Raw genomic sequence first — 12784 nt, 5'->3', positions numbered from 1 at the left:
ATTTACAGCTCACTTAATTTTACATGTACGCTGTGAATTTTCATTGTTTAGAAAACCATTGCTTTAGAAAACATCTGGCCTCTGTCGTTAAGCAGCTGGCGTCTTTTCGTTTTGCTTTAGAAACTCTGGCGTTCTTTCGTTTTGATTTTAGGTAAACATCTGGAGTCTTACGTTGGTTTATTTCATCAGTCAACGGCGTTTTGAACAAAATTTTTATTGTTAATCACGCACAGAGAAATCTCACCAGGCACTACCTTGGAGGTAACAATGGCTGCTAATGGAATGACAGACAGAAGAAGTCGGCTTTTAGCTAACAATTACACTTCTACTTCTACTAATGTTTCCTACTGGAACATGCCAATGGCTGTAATGGGGAATAGAGAGAGAATTCGGCTTTTAGTTAACGCGCATGCTGCGACTTATTTATGTTCACAACGCACAGGAAATATCTTCCACCGGCACCACCTTGGAGGTCAAGATCTGGTACTAGCGTTACGACTGGTTACGCACTATTACGACTACGAGGGACGAACGGGTGCCGCTTAAGGAGCTTCGCCCTTAAAAAATAGCATTTCAACTGTTTTTTCTATTTTAAGCGATAGTCTTTCTTCGGATACCTAAACGGAGAAATTTTGGTCTGTCTTTCTGTCTTTCTGTTTGTCGGCACGTCCCCTCGATTCAGCCACTCAGCCAAAGTTGAACCACTTGCCCAAGTTGCCCAAGGGCCAGCATCTTTAAACGGCTGACTAGGTTCGTACTGTACATTGTCGACCAAAAAAGCAAACATTACGCATATCTGAGGCGCAACATCATTAGATAAGCATTAGGTGGTGTGTTCCTTTAAGAGAAAGCATACATATATAATTCTCAAGACCCTAGTTTCTTAAGCTGCTCTGAAAATGCGACTGCGCGTTAAACTTGACTTCCTCCGTGCCTCTGCACGACTCATTGTTGTTGTTTCGTTTCGCTTCTGTATTGCACTGTACGAATGCCATGGGCGCCGCTCCGGCATTCCTGTTTTAGCCAGGTGACGTGTATAAAAAGAGTGTGTGGAGAGTACTCGTTGAGTGCGGAGTTTCTTCTGCTTCAGCGCTTCGTGCCAAACCGCGTGTTCGGCTGGCTGGCGTTCCCGCCGGTCGCGTTGGTCACCGCCGGTCTTCGCCTGCTGCTGCGCCGGGACTACCAGCCCGCACACAGCCATCAGTTTTCCCGACGTATTGCCAAATGACGTCCATATCTCACGCAGCGCCTCTTCTATCGTCTTTAGGTGACATTTGCAGCGAAGCACGCAGATACGCGGCCAATTTTTTATGCTAAGCTTTACTAAGAGACAGCTCTTTGCACGTGTCACTTCAGCTTGGCACATATACCTTAGACCAGGCAATGCGTAACGTTCTCGTGTGCTCGAAGGCCCGACTTACCGAGTCCGGCCCGGCCTGCAGCCTCAAGCCCGGGCCCGGCCCGGGCCCGCACTTTCACGCCCGAGCCCAGCCCTGGCCCGCCCGAAAACGCTTCGGCGGCCCGGCCCGGCCCGCGGGCCGGGCTGGGCCCGCTTTCGGGCGGCCCGTGCCCGTGAAGTGCTCTACTCTCACACTAACGCGGCGACGGTGCTGTCACCTATAGTCGATCTCGCGGCCAATAACAGGGCTGCAAGAAGGGTCCCTAAATGCGGCTTTCACAGCATTTCTCATCGTTAGCAACTGCATCAATTGCCATTGGGAAGGAACGTAGCAGATGTATGCAGTTGGAGCCACTCATTTCGCTTCCGGATTTGGGCTGTTCTGTGTAGACACAGCAGTGTAACAAGTTTCCGTTAACATTTCTTTGGTGTAGGCATCAAAACTTCGATTGTCCTATTTTATTATATAAGCCAAGTACACTTTCGTAATGACGCGCCGTATTTTATGTCGAGAAATGTCAAGCAGGCAACCGGCCCGCTTACATCAAAAGTACTATCCCGATATACCAAGGATCCCATTGTTTAACAGCCAACGAACGATCACGGATTTTCTCATGCTCCCTAACCTTCAGACATTTCCGCGGCAGGGCTGGGCAAAGATACTTTGAAATTGTATCGCGATACGATACAAGATACTCAGGCAAGAAGTATTTCAGATACAGATACAAGATACTTCCGGAATAATTGTATCCGATACGATATTCCCAATTGTATCTTAAGATACTTCGATACATTTGCAAATTTTGCTCATAATATCGATATAATGAACAGGAAACGCTTATAAACCAAATCTTTAATCGGAATTTCTTAACAGCGACCAAGTTTGTTTAATTTTGAGGAAAAAATCTCTTTGTGTCCCTAGATTTCTGTCTTACTGCTCATATATATTAGTTCATTCCAAAAAACAACTCAGCGTAACAGAGAGCTCTTTATACGCTGCGCTGTCAATGTTCTGTTTGACACTTGTAATAATGGGGGCCGCTTCTCTACTTGCCGACCAGCTAGCGGGTTGCCATCGGAATACAAGAACGTCAATAAGAAGCCTCGCCACGATGGCGCAAATACCGCTGTGCCAGTGCTACCTTGTCCGTAAGTAGTTAAAGACTTTATTTGTTTATCCGGCGGACGCTATCCTAGCCCCGCGAGGGGAGGGTGATCGCGTCGCGATGCGACCTCGGCGTGACGTCCTCTACTCGGCGAGCAGCCCTCGCTACTCCCGCCTTCTTCTGGCACCCGCGCCTGCCCCGTGCGGTATAACCCGAAATGCAGCAAACGATTTTTCGTGACGCAATCTTTTACATTGAGCGCTTAAAACTGCAATTATTTTATATTCTACTTACCCGCTGGCGTAAGGATTGTTAGCAAATATGACTAACGTGCAGTCATTTGAAATTCTTCTCCGAGAGCACAAGTGCCGTCGAGATTGTCTCAGGCTATTGTTAGGTACGTGAATTACGCATATTGTAGTGGCACAAAGCGTTGCAGGATATCACGCTATTGTCCTTATGGCTCCGACTATCTCGTGATTTGCAACAGTGAAAAACTTTACGGTGACCTCAAAAAAGAAAACCAATATCTTAGTCAAAAGCAAGGCATTTTCGCATCAATCACAGTGAATACTTTACAGGTCGTTCCACGAAACTATAGAATCAAATATCTAAAAAAGTGGTTGAAAGGACACCAAAGAGCAAAACGATTTTCTCGTATTAGGAAACTACTCTTTCACAATACCAAAAACAACACACTTGCTGCGAGAAGACGCTTAGTAAGCGAGAAATCGCGCAAAAGAAAATGGGGGTGTCGACGCCACCTTGAAGTTTCCACACCATTCGCCGTGACGTCAAATGTTATGACAGCGCTACTAGGGCCTACGTAGTTCCTGAACGGTAAAAATGAAGTACACTGTCCTCTGAGGGGGCCATAGAGTAACATACCAAGATTGAGGAAATTTTTTTGAGGTAATGGCGCCAAAATACGATAAGTACCCTTTGAAATCCGCGACGTCACGCGTGGAGGTTATGGCGCGAAATTAAAAAAATTAAAGTTTGAACTTCATTTTCTCCTTTATTAATACACCTATGATGGTGAAATTAACGACATTATAGTTCTGAAAGTACAATTTATCAATCTAAACCAATTCATTGTTTCTCTTTAGTGTCCCTTTAACCGCGACTGAATGAAAACAATGGAGTATGGTTTACCGTCATGTGGCACTCCTTATAATATATTTTATATTGCGCTTAAGTGGCTGATTAACTGAGGTCAAAATGATTAACTGTGGTCAAAGAATGATTTTTTAATATTCATTTAGGACCAAGTGGGTGCCATCACGTAGAGGGCATTCCAAAACGACCGGTCCAATTTTCGGTGGCGACGTACATGCTGCGTGGTGATTTTTTCCGATTTTAAAGGAAAGCGCAAGAAATATCAAATAAACGACGTGACTACGCCGCTCGTGCGCTACCCTACTTCAGCGCTCAGAAACGTGCTTCGAGTATAATAACCGGCGCGCGAACTGTCAGCATATCGAGGACGACGGCGTTTCCTGGCCGTGTGCGGTCGTCAGGAATTTTGACGCATTGTGAAGCCGATGCATAAAGCCGCGGTCGGTCATTTCGCCATGATCCACGCGCCGGTTGTTTCGCTCGAAGCGAGTTTGAGAGAGCTGCGGTACGGCAGCGCACGAGAACAGTCAAGTGGTCATGTTTCGGGGGCTTTCTTTAAATGGGATGCAAAGGGAGGACAGAAAAATAGCACTCATGGTGACAATCAAATTATGATCAAAATAACCGCTTGAATGATTGAGCAGGAAGAAGAAAAATACAGTACGCCAAGATATCTTACGCTACGTAAGTGCTTGTTCTACGGCATCTAGCATCAGCACCGGTGGAGCGACAGTTTTTAGAATCTCATTTGCATATAAGTCAACCTTATCGTATGTAAGTCAAGCTTACATCCATGAGACCTTTTAATCGCTGTCGTGTGAAAGCCGCGAGACGCAAAGAAATCCCATTATTGCATTCTTGAGACATCTTAAAGAAGCACCACGCAAGGGAAACTTCGATAACGACACTTTAGGAGCATCAGAATTTTCGCGAGAAGTTCGTATGCCTTAGAGTACGTAGAACAGTACAGTGTTTACGAGGAAGTGTCATAGTAATGACACAAGTAAAAAGAAAGAAGAAATTGCGAGATAGTGAGGTTCGACTGCTCGTAGACGTTCGCGGGCTTGTTTTTGTCGAGATCGCGCGAGCGCCACCACGTGACTGTACTCCACCAATAGTGACGCGCTGACCTCATCACCTGCCCTCGCTGGAGAACTCTGGCGGATATAAAAGAATGTCTCTGTCGTTAGTTTTATTCAAGTAGTTAGTAGCAGCAGTATTAGCTTGAGAAGCGTAGTTCAGCCACCGTTAATTGTTTCGCTTGGTGTTGTTTCTACAGCAGTATCTTGTATCTTAAGATACACGATACATTATTGAATGTATCGGAATACAGATACAGATACTCGCCTTGCGAGACCTATCGCGATACAGATACAAGATACCCCAGAAGTATCTAAGATAGTATCTACGATACATGTATCTTCGATGCTGCCCAGCACTGTTTTCGCCATTTCAAATACTCTATCGGTATTACCCAAGGAGGTTTATCTTTGGTATTACCAGATCAAAGGTACCCCTATGAACCTGAATAGAATTACGGCATAAGTTGTCGGGTGTCTGATACCATCGCTAGAGCGCATAGGATAACCGGTACTCGACTACACTGCAACGGTATTATTAAAACGCGCCAGGCATTTGAATGTGCTGGCTTGTACGAAGGAATTTCTCGGTGAAACAACGTGCTGCGTGGAAAGGGCGCCAAATATTTTATTGTGTTTGCTTGCACCCTGGACAATCTCAGGCAATTTCGTTTTGTCTGATGATGCATGCGCTTGTGGCATAATCTTTAATATACAAGGCTATGCAAAGCTTTACCCTCTTCCTTCCTCCTTTCCTTCCAATTCACCTTCGAATCACTGCTACTCACCCTTACTTCCCTTTCCCAACCTCTTGCTATATTATACTATGCATTGCTATGTTCTGCTAGGAGCTGCTTAGCGCATTCCCGTTTTCTGTGGCGCAGTCCCGCAGAGTTTTGCACAGCTGAAAACGGCGATACTCCAAGCTTAAACAGCCCCGCTGTTAGTAAATGCCATTCGCTTTAAAGAGCTGGATCTGAACGCTGCTGCCGATCTAAATATTACAGTTACGCACCGCGTATAGGCGGCGACATTATACACATTGACATTGGTACAGGTTTCCAACGCAGTGCCTGCCAGTGACGTTGGCTTATTTCCGTGACGTGATACGTTTGCATGCGGAGCTGTTTACACAGGCCGTGATCTGTTTGTCGCGACAAGAAAACTATCATCATCATGAACCGACACGCGCTCACTTCGTCCTCTTCCTTCATCTTTTGCGTCGCTCCCAAAACGCGTGCGCCGATTTCTCAGGTGCGGGATACAGTAACACTAATGGATGAGACAACGAGTACAAAGAGAGAGAAAGAAAGAGAGAAAGAGAAATAAATATGGAGAACGAGAAAGAGTCTGTGGGAAGAAATTTGTTCGCGAGGCGAGATTCGAACACGCGTACCCACGATCATCTTAAGCACTCGGCTATCCAGACACGCTAGCTGACCATAGCATAGCTTTGTATAGTATTGTATAGTAAGGCGGTGGGAAAGGGGAGTGAGAGTGAGGAGGGAAAAGAGGAAGGTAGACAGAAAAGCATAGCAAAGACAGAAAGAAAAAGAGAGGTATAGAGAGGATGAAAGGGCAGAAAGAAAAAAGAAGCAGAGAGAGAGAAATAAATAGAGAGCGAGAGAAATAGATAGAGAGCGAGAGAAAGAGATAGATAGAAAGGAAGCAAGAAATATAGAGAGAGACAAAAGACATGGGAGATAGATAAATAAAGATTGAAAGAATGAGAAAGAAATGGAGTAAGACATAAAAACAGAAGGACATAGACAAAAACAGAGAAGGGAGAGAAGGAAAGAAACAGGGAAGTAAAAGAAGAGAAAATTTGCAGAACTTCGCAAAACAGTAAGAGACAGGTCTACCTAGTTGCCCATCAGTACCGCTGTCTCTTTATCATTGCACCTCTAGTGCAAGTTACACTATTATTGCGATAGCCTTAGAGACCTCCTTTCGCAGAAATTCCGCCGTCGGCGTCGGCGACGGCGTCGTTTGTGAGCGAAAAATAGTCCGTGACTGAAAAATCGAGAAAGACGCAAAAAAAAAAAAAAAAACAATAAAAATCTTCGGTCCCATTGAGGATCGAACCCGGGCCGTATGCGTGGCAAGCAGGTGTCCTACCACAAAGCCACGATTTTTTTTCTTTATTGCCTTGCATATCAAGACTATTTACATACTCACCAAAAAAAAAAAAACAATGGTATAGGTATTGGTATAGGTATAGTATAGGTATAGTATAGGTATAGGTAACAATGGTATTGTATAGCTCTACAAAGCCACGATATTACTTGCAACTGCTTTGGAAAAAAAAACACATAAGTGCCATGTAGTGGAAGAAGTCTCCTTAGCGCATTTTTTTTTTGTATTCAACATAACGTATGAATTGGGCTAGTTCGTCTTGATTTATTGTGACTGTGTTCTCGCTGAATCCGAATGTATATGTGCAATTGAAGGTACACAGGATCAACAAACAAAAACAACTCATAATTTAATAATTTACGGCCGGCATCCGCAACGTTAGTAAAGTAAGAGTTGGTTTTGCATCTTAATCATGTGTATGTTGATTGGCACAGTTATATATATATATATATATATATATATATATAATATATATATATATTATATATATATATATATCGAGAGAGAGACGAAACTAGGCAAATCGTCTTCGCAGTGTGCCATACAAAGTGACATTTTGATTGAGTAAGCAATCGCAGGCGCACAAGAAACCTAATGTACATTGGCACGCATGCATGTCTTTTTCCTCAAGCTAGTGTGCTAGGCAATATTTAAGCCGACCACTAAGGTAACGTTATGTCGAGGTAGCTGAGATCGCACAACCAGCACGGCTTTCGAAATGCTGGTCCTTATATTGCGCTCGCAATTCGTCGACGTTTAAGTAAGCATCGTTTCAAGCTATTGAAGGGAACCTATTTTGCGAACCTCGAACGCCAAGGGATTACGTAATATATTCGTCTTCCTTGTCGACTCCGTTGATGCATGCGATCGCCTTATTTCCGTCAGCTTCAATGAAAAATGACATCGATTTGGTCCAGACAGTTGTGTCGTCGCAGAGGAGAACTACCTTGCCCATATCGAACTCCGTGCATGGACGCGAACATTCAGGGCGCGCCACCAACGTTCTCGCCTACTTCGACATGTTACATGTTCAATTTTGAATTGAGGCCGATAAGAAAATAGTTATCGCTAGAAAGTTTACCAGGATAGAGGTGTCCTTCGCCCCTCACGCAGGTGTGCTGCTGTCATAATCTCACCAGGATTTAAACAAAAATGTGCTTTTCTCATTCGTAATAATTAATTTGGTGATAATTTCCCTATAAAGCAATTAAGTCCTTAACGTTGTTTGGGGTTGGGGAAAAGTAAGATTGCACATGCCACGTATTTGGCAATGTGGAAGTATATGCAAGAATCGAACGAACAAAATTGGTAACTAGTGTGCACGTTCCTTCGAAAAAATTTTGAGTTTCAAGAATGGCGTATGATGATATTTGCTTATTTAATTACGAGTAACGCGGCAACTAACTCTTTCCTCACTCTTTGCAGACTCGGCCGGCCTGTCGGCGACGCCCGGCGTGCCGTGGCAAGCGATCCGCCGCAGCCAGATGTTCGCCAATACTTTCTTCTTCGCCAAGGCCACTTCCGTGCTGGGCATGGTGTTCCTGGTCACCATGCGCCTCTCGCTGAACTGCCAGCAGGTGCCGTCGACGACTACGACCAGCCGCAGTTGCTGGATGGTCGGAAGGTGCAGGTTCTGTGCCAAGGACTTCGCTGGACGTGCTCTTCTTTGTGCACACCACCTCTAAGCACAGTTCCCACCGGCAGTTCCTTCGCGACACCCTGGGCGACCCGATGGTCAGCGAGCAGCTCAACTCGGCCATGGTCTTCTTAGTGGGCCAGTCCAAGCACCTCATCGTGCGTCGCGTCATCCAGGAGGAGGCCCGCAGCGTAGGCGACGTGGTTGTGTTTCCGTTCGTGAACACGTACCGCAACCTGACCTACAAGTTCGTCTACGGGCTTAAGTGGGTCAACGACAACTGCCGCGAGTCGGTGCGATTCGTGGTCAAAATCTACGATGAAGCTCTGGTCAACGTGTTCCTGCTCGCCGACTACCTCAAGAACGTCACCGGTCCCACCGCGGAAACCAGCGTCCACTGCCTCACCTGGAAGCGGACGCCCGTGGTGCGCAAACCTCAGGTCTAAGTGGTACGTCACCCGTCAGGAGTACGCGGCCCGCACGTACCCGACCTACTGCTTCGGCCTGGGATTAATCCTGCCCGTGCGCACGCTTCCCATGCTGTTCAACTCGTCGCGGTAGGAGAGCTTCCTCTGTATCGATGATGTCTACTCAACCGGCATTCTGGCCAAGATGGCCGGCGTGGGTCACGTGCAACTGCGCCAGTACTACGACCTCTTTCCGAACGATACGGCGCCCACAGTTAGGTCTACGGCCATGTTCACCCACCTGGGAACGGCCAGCATCGCCGAGCAGTGCTACAGGCTGTGGGACGAGATAATGCAGGTGCACAACACGAGTTCGAGAGCAAGATTAACGCTTGGGAGGGTAGTGAGGAGTTCCATACTGAACTAAAAATTCACGCCCGGCTTCAAGGTCTGAACCGGCCCTAGGGCTAATGTCTGAGCCCGGTAAATGAGAACCTTGACTCTGCGTAACAGTCTAGACTGGAGCTTTACATCGGGAAGCAATGGTTCTCAGTGTTCACTGGGCTGTACTCCGTGATCGGTATCAAAGGTCAAAGGTCTCCGAGCACCGCTTTTGGAACGGTGCAGCGAGAGTTCAACGATAGGTTCCTAAACGAGTGAGATGTCAGCAGCGACTACGCCTCGGTGACGCTACGCAGCATCATGCTGTGACGTCCATGCTCCCCAAAGCCTTGCATTGTGCCTGTTTGCCTTCTGTACGTGTGCCTAATGTAAGCACTGTGTTAGAGACGTTTGTTCACCGACCTGTTTTTCTGCCATCGCACCGTGTGCAGTGCTGTGTGTTGCAGTGCTTTCACCTCCTACGCCAATCTAACGAAATGTCCCGGTTACGAGCAAAGTGCTAAGACCATGAGCTTTTGACGATTCGCGAGTCTATCGAAACATGGTTCGCGTGGATTGTTTCTTTTCTGGTACCCCAAGAAGGTCAATGTCTTGGGACATTGTAACCATGGTGACAAGTCGCGTAAGCGCCTTGACTCCGACAGATGTGCGCTAGTGCCGCCCTCAAAAGCGTGGTGACCCTGCGCGTTGCTATGATCTGGACGTGGTAAATTCTGTGCTGTGTCATTAGACAGCTTTAGCTGGGTGTCCAGAGAAGCTCTGCGGACGCAGACTGCCATTGGAAATTGCTAGCAGCCTGCATCTGCGGAGCTGCTGCGGACGTCCAACTAAGACTGTCAAGTAGTGCGGAGCACGTTGCATGTCCCTCTGTCGAAGTTTGCAGCCCAGCGTGACATTAGTTTTATGGATCAAGGAGTGTTTTCAAGGTGTCAGCTGGGATTTTCAGAGTTGAGTTGAGTTGAATAAACTTTATTTGCCCAACGGTTGATATTGTGCCCGGGGCTAGGCTGCCAGGGATCCGCCATTCGAGGAACATCTTTCGAGGTCCTCAGCGACGGCCCTGGCCCGCTGGACGGCCCACTCCTGGTCTTCGGGGGCCTCGCTGAGAAGGGCGGTTCGCCATCGCTCAGCAAGGCGCCCCGCTTCAGAGGGTCCTTCAGGTGTCCTCATCCTTCCTCGTAGTGTATCTTCATTTCTTCCGCATTCCCAAAGTACATGGGCCATATCGGCCCGTCCGTGCTCGCACCACGGGCAGCCAGGCGATGGGTGCAGCGCGGGCCACAGGAGGTGCAGGTGGTAGGGGTTGGTGAAAGTACCCGTCTGCAGCCGCCTCAGGTCAACCGCCTGCGACCTGTCCAGACGCACGTGGGGTTCCGGATATATCTTGCGGTCTTTCCTATAGTGCCCAAGCACCTCGTGGTACGTGGCCGGGAACTCTTCGGCATAGCAGTCGGCGTACATCTGGTCCCTTGCTCCTTGCGGCACGACTTCGGTTGCCGCAACAACGGAGGTGGTGGTGGTGTCAATAGCGGCGGCGCCGGAGGGTGGCACCGCCGCACGGAGCACACAATGGCGGTGCCTGCTCCCTGGGTAACCGCGTCGCGGCGGGTAAGTTGCCTCGCGACGAGGTGGGCGCGCTCATTGTGGTTGGGCAGGGTGCCGGTGGGTCTTTGGCCGTTGGCATTGCTGCTGTTGCTTTTACGGCTGCTGGTGTAGATAGCTGCAATGTCCCCCATGTGCGCGGGGAACCACTTGAGGGCTTTGTCCGTAATCTTGCCTGACCTGAAGTCCCCAGCCCTGGCGTTTAGCATGCGAGCCACCTCCTCGGACACCCAGCCTTTGGTGTAGTTGCGAATCGCTGATTTTGAGTCGCTGATAATCAACGTGTCTTCCGCACCTCCATGGAGTACCGCGAGGGCTATGGCCATCTCTTCCGCAGCTTCGGCCGACCGCAGCCTCGCAGATGCCGTGACCCGGACCTTTTCCTTCGTATCCACGACCGCCATGGAGAAAGCAGGTACCGCCGCTGTTGGCTGGCCTTGTCGTTGATGTTGCCGCTGGCGCTGTTGCCGTTGTTGTCGTAGCAGTAGTAACGGTGATGGTAGTGGCGCCCCCAGTTCGTCTCGCACGTTCTGTTGGAGCGGCGGTGGTTGTGGTTGCTCCCCGTTGCCGTCGCCGGAGTGCCGTGGATACCTGGCCGCATCGACGAAGAGGACGCCCTCTCGTCTTCCGTGTTGCTTCAGGATCGCTACCGCTCTGCGTTTTCGGCGTTGCAAGTCGTGCACGGGGTGCATGTTCCTGGGGATGTTTTCTGTCAGTATGGCGTCCCTGACTTCTGGTAGCAATGCTTCCTTCAGTCCCCGCGCCTCGTGATATCGAATCCCGAGCTGGTCCAGAATGCGTCTTCCCGTTCTGGTGCCCGACAGCCTCTCGAGCTGTGCGATTCTCTGCGCCTCGGCGATCTCGTCGAGCGTGTTGTGCACGCCCAGCTCGAGGAGCCTATGGGTTTCCGTGTACTGGGGCACACCCAGGGCTGTCTTGAAGGCCTTGCGAATCGCCACGTTCAGCTTGTCGGTTTCGCTCCTGTTCCAGTCGGCGTACGCGGCGACGTACGCTATGTGGCTCAGCGCGTACGCTTGTAGCAGCTTTGTCACGTTGTGTTCCTTCAGCCCTTTCCTCTTTTTCGCTACCCGTCGCACAAGGTGCGTGGCGGCGGCCACTTTCTTCTGCAGTCGCGCAACCAGCTCGCGGTTGGCACCGTTCTCTTCCAGCCACAGGCCGAGCACTCGTATTTTGGACACCATCGGTATTCGGGTCCCCTCCTGCGTCGTGACGTGGATGCCCAAACGACGGGCGTCCACTACAGCCTGCGGGTGAGGTCCTTTCTTGCGCGGTCTATGCAGCAGGATTTCCGATTTATCTGGAGAGCAGACGAGACCCGTGTCTTCGAGGTGCCGCTCCACCTCCCGGACGGCCCGCTGTAGTCTGTCTTGCATTTCGCCGACGCTCGTATTCTCCGTCGTCCACACGGTCACGTCGTCTGCATAGATCGTGTGATTGATACCCTCTATCGCGTCAAGACGCTCCGGTAGCCCGATCATGACAAGGTTGAAAAGCATGGGGGAAAGCACAGAGCCCTGCGGCGTACCCGCACCCCCCATGCCAACCGTTCGCGGCAGAGCCCCGTCGATCTTGACCGTCGCCTTGCGCCCGTTCAGGAAGCTGCTCACGTAACGGTGGAACCTCGCACCGAGATCAAGTCGGCTTATCTTGTCTAATATAGCCGTGTGTTTCACGGTGTCGAAGGCGCTCTTCAGGTCTAATCCGAGCAGGGCGCGCACATGCGTGCTTGGTGCATTAACGACCTGTTCTTTGATCTGCAGCATAGCATCCTGCGTGGAAAGCCCCCTCCGGAAACCGATTATGTGGGTGCCGAAGGCGTCCCGCTTTTCGAGGACCGTCGTCACCCTGTTGAGACAGGCGTGCTCCATGACTTTCCC

General features: G+C 49.2%; 1 pseudogene; it reads left to right on the top strand.

The window, feature by feature from the left end:
* The first annotated feature begins 2511 nt into the window (after positions 1-2511).
* Positions 2512-9309, top strand: LOC119377705 (beta-1,3-galactosyltransferase 1-like; annotated as a pseudogene).
* The last annotated feature ends 3475 nt before the right edge of the window (positions 9310-12784 follow it).

Source organism: Rhipicephalus sanguineus, unplaced genomic scaffold, assembly GCF_013339695.2.
Source record: "Rhipicephalus sanguineus isolate Rsan-2018 unplaced genomic scaffold, BIME_Rsan_1.4 Seq549, whole genome shotgun sequence".
Lineage (NCBI taxonomy): Eukaryota > Metazoa > Arthropoda > Arachnida > Ixodida > Ixodidae > Rhipicephalus > Rhipicephalus sanguineus.
The sequence above is the reverse complement of the archived record's forward strand: the minus strand, read 5'-3'. Positions and strand labels throughout refer to the sequence as shown.